The 4,372-nt window shown below is 49.9% G+C and overlaps 1 long non-coding RNA gene across 1 annotated transcript; it reads right to left on the bottom strand.

Annotated features, from left to right (window-relative positions):
* Positions 1-961: 961 nt before the first annotated feature.
* On the bottom strand, positions 962-2,154 carry LOC122546775. Its single transcript, XR_006310805.1, has 3 exons — positions 2,088-2,154; positions 1,887-1,942; positions 962-1,276 (listed from the first exon to the last, which is right to left on the bottom strand). It is a non-coding gene; the product is annotated as an uncharacterized LOC122546775 (long non-coding RNA).
* Between the last annotated feature and the right edge of the window lie 2,218 nt (positions 2,155-4,372).

The following is a 4,372-nucleotide window of genomic DNA, read 5'->3' as shown; positions in this document are numbered from 1 at the left end:
ACACAGCCGTACACTGCCACACTGCTGTACACTGCCATACACTGCCATACTGCCGTACACTGCCATACACTGCCACACTGCCATACACTGCCACACTGCCGTACAGCCGTACAAACACTGCCACACTGCCATACACTGCTAGAGTTCTTCATCACCGGGAAGCCTAATCTCATCAGGTTAAACCTCCAGCTGATGACCACATACTGTCCTCCCTCAGCTGATGAGTCAGTATCCTCCATCTAGAACAAGACTTGGGGGGGAAGGGGGGGTGGAATTTCAATTCTATGGAGTTTGCTTCTTTCTCATGCTGCCCCCCCACCTCAGTTAACATCCTGAGGGTGACCACTGACCAGAAACTCAACTGGACTCACCACATAAACACAGCGGCTACAAGAGCAGGTCAGAGGCTGGGAATCCTGCAGCGAGTAACTCCCCTCCTGACTCCCCAAAGCCTGTCCACCATCTACAAGGGACAAGGCAGGAGGGTGATGGAATACTCCCCACTTGCCCTGGATGGGGGCAGCTCCAACAAACACTCAAGAAGCTCAACACCATCCAGGGCAAGGTGAAAGTGAGGACTGCAGACGCTGGATATAAGAGTCAAGATTAGTGTGGTGCTGGAAAAGCACAACAGGCCAGGCAGCATCCGAGGAGCAGGAGAATCAATGTTTCAGACATTCCTGGTGAAGGGCTCCTGCCTGAAATGTCGATTTTCCCGCTCTTCAGATGCTGCCTGACATGCTGTGCTTTTCCAGCACCACTCTGATCTTAGCCATCCAGGACAAAGCAGCCTTAGATTAGAATCACACCCACAAGGGTCCATTCCCTCCACCACTGACCCTCAGTAGCAGCAGCGTGTAACATCTACAAGATACTCTGCATAAATTCACTTGGGGGATGGTGTAGAGGGGGTTTTACTCTGTATCTAACCCCATGCTATCCCTGTCCTGGGAGTGTTTGATGGGGGGGTACAGTGTAGAGTGAGCTTTACTCTGTCCCTGACCCTGTGTAGTCTCTGTCCTGGGAGTATTTGACAGACAGATGTTTGGAGGTGAGTAGTGAGTGGGGTGGCTGGATGCAGACACAGTCTTGGTGCTGCTGTCACTGGGATGGATGCCTGTGTTGAGGGTGAGGCTGCAGTGGGTCAGGGGATGTGTCTGTCTGGATCTCTCCCCTAATCTCGAGTCATCTCTTGCAGTGACAGGGTTGTGACCCCTTCACCTTGCAGCTTGCTGAAAGTATCTTCCAGAAAGTTCGCCAACTTCTGACAGTCATCCTGCGGAAAGTGCAAGTGAGAAAAGTGAAGGAGAAAGTTGACAAACACAAGCTGAAGCAATTTATAAAATGTGAAACTTCAGTGACCATGCGCGGCAATGAGTTTGAAAGTTTATGCTCCTGGGAGCTGAAGATGGCTGTGATCCCATTTTATCATTCACAGGATGAGGGAGGTCACTACCAAAACCAGTATTTATTACCCCTCCCTAATTACCCAGGGTGCATCAGCCACATCACTGTGGGTCTGGGGTCATACGTAGGCCCTAAAGTGAACCAGATGGGATTTTCCAACAATCAAGGAACATTTCATCACTGGCTTTCAGTTCCAGAGTTATTCATCCAATCTAGCCTCACTATCCGGCACAATGCAGTTTGAATCAGAATTCTGGGGTTTTGGGAACATTAGCCCAAGGCCACTAGCCCCTCTGATACTAGACCTCCCTCAACAATCACCCGGTGGGAGTGTGATGGCCACAACACATAACAACATCACCAGGAACACCTCCTGCCAGGAGATTTGGGGAGTGTTAGCCCAGCGCAGGGGGTAGCGGGGGAGAATGGGACCCGAAGGGGCAGATGATGGGCAGATCAGGTTGGATGCTGACTCTTACCTGGCTGATGAATCCAAACTGCACGAGTTCTTGGGCCAAATCCTGGGAATGGTCAGCTGATAGCGAGAGAGAGAGAGGGTCAGATTATTCAGTAGCACTTCATGCACTGAGAGATTGGGGTGGGGGGGTGTTGGTGGAGGGGGTATGAGGGGGCAAATTGTGGGAGAAATGCCCAAAATGCCCACACAGGGAGATACTCACTTGGCAAGAGATCACAGGTCAGGTGTCTGTGTAAACGATCGTCCAATTTGAGAAAGAGAGTAAGCTGTGGGAAGGAGAAGAGGGGTCAGTACAATGTGGGGTTTACCATCAACCACCGCACAGCAACATTACATCTGGAGATTGCGGTTTGGATGGTGAGGTTGTGGAGCATGTTAAGATTAGTAAGTGAGATATTACATGTTTTGGGGGTGTAAATGTGCCTAAATCCCCATGAACTCAGGACATGGTTAGGAACATGGGACTGGGATATCATAGCAATTACAGAAACATGGCTCAGGGATGGGCAGGACTGGCAGCTGAATGTTCCAGGATACAAATGCTACAGGAAGGAAACGTCGATTCTCCTGCTCCTTGGATGCTGCCTGACCTGCTGCGCTTTTCCAGCACCACATTTTAAAGTATGAGGAGAGACAGGCAACTCACATAAGGAAGCGAAAATCTTCATTAATAGCAATAAAGATGATAAAAGAGGAGAGGACGGATTAGCGACTATAGTGAGGATTAACACGTGGAAGAGGTGGCTTTAAGTGAGGAAGTGAGTGAGACCACAACAAACAAGAGCATGATGAGACCATTCGGCCCCTCAAGCCTTCTCCCCCGTCCAGTACAATGATGGCTGACCTTGTGTTTCATTTCCACTTTCCCTGTATCCTCGATTCCCTGAGAGACCAAACATGTGTCTCTCCCACGGGCCTCCACACCCAACAGCCTTCAATATGGAGAGCCCGATGGGTCAGAGAATTCCAAAGATTCATAACCCTCTGAGTAATGCCTCCACTTTCAGTTCATAGAATCATTGAGTCAAGAAGCATAGGAACAGGCCCTTCGGCCCACTGTGTCTGTGCCGGCCGAGCGAGTCCAAACTACACCGACCCAATTTACCTGCACTTGGTTAACAGCTACTGTGCCCTGACACTGTAAGTTCTCATTTAGGTGCTGTTTAAATGTTGTAAGTGTACCTGCCTCCACCCATCTCTCAGGCAGCACCTTCCATATTCCCACCACCCTCTAGGAGCACAAATATTTTTTCAGATCTCCTCTAAACCTCTTATTCCTCACTCTGATGTTAGAGTGGATTGTGAGGATCTCTGCCCCATTGCAGATATGTCTGTCGGTGTCTCTCATAATGTTGTAAACCTCAGTCAGATTCCCCCTCCCCTCAGCCTTCTCTGCTCCAGGAATAACAAACCCAGCCTATCCAGTCTCTCCCCCAACTGAGTTGTAACAAGACTTCCCTGCTCCTTCCTTTGCCATCCCGGTACAGGAAGACGAGCAGCCTATAGGCCTGCTTCCCCACCCTGTCTCTCTGTGCTAACACCTTCGGGGATCCATGGACTGTACACCAAGGTCCTTTTGTTCTTCATTGCTCCCCGGGGACCTATCATTGATTGTGTCCATCCTTCCTTCGTTAGACCTCCTAAAAATGTATTCTCTCGTACTTATCAGGATTAAATTCCATCTGCCATTGCTCTGCCCAGGTTCCCAGCTGATCAATATCAGCCTGTAGTCTGAGACCATCCTTCTCACTATCAAAGGCACCACCCCCAGGTTTCCTGTCATACTCAATTACACCGTCTACGTTTCCATCCAGGTCATTAGTGTAATCGAATGGCAAAAGGCCCAACACCGAACCCTGTGGTTCAACCCTCCACCATCACCTTTTGGCTCTGATTTGTAAGCCCAGTTTGCCAATTTGTTTTGGATCCCATGGACTCTTCCCTTTTGGACCAGCCTTGCATGTGGGACCTTGTTCAAAGGCCTTACTCAACTCCATGGAAAAGCACTCTCCTCATCAATATATTTAGTAACCTATCAAAAAACTAAAATTAGTCAGACATGATCTCCCTCTGACAAATCCATGCAGACTACCCTTGATCAATCTGTACTTTTCCAATGTTGATTAATCCTGTCCCTCACCACTTTTTCCAATAATTTCTTGACCACTAACATCAGACGGGCAAATCCCTGCTGCCCTTCATTTCCCACCCTCCCCCTGGGACTTCACCTGTGGGCAGCCAAGTATCAAATATCTCAACCAGGACCTCAGCAAGCTCCTCCCTCACCTCCCCCAGCCCCTGGGAAATACCTCCCACAGCCCCTGGGAAATACCTCCCACAGCCCCTGGGAAATACCTCCCCCAGCCCCTGGGAAATACTTACCCCAGCCCCTGGGAAATACATACCCCAGCCCCTGGGAAATACCTCCCCCAGCCCCTGGGAAATACTTACCCCAGCCCCTGGGAAATACATACCCCAGCCCCTGGG

Source organism: Chiloscyllium plagiosum, unplaced genomic scaffold (assembly GCF_004010195.1).
Source record: "Chiloscyllium plagiosum isolate BGI_BamShark_2017 unplaced genomic scaffold, ASM401019v2 scaf_15034, whole genome shotgun sequence".
NCBI classification, from domain to species: Eukaryota; Metazoa; Chordata; class Chondrichthyes; order Orectolobiformes; family Hemiscylliidae; genus Chiloscyllium; species Chiloscyllium plagiosum.
The sequence above is the reverse complement of the archived record's forward strand: the minus strand, read 5'-3'. Positions and strand labels throughout refer to the sequence as shown.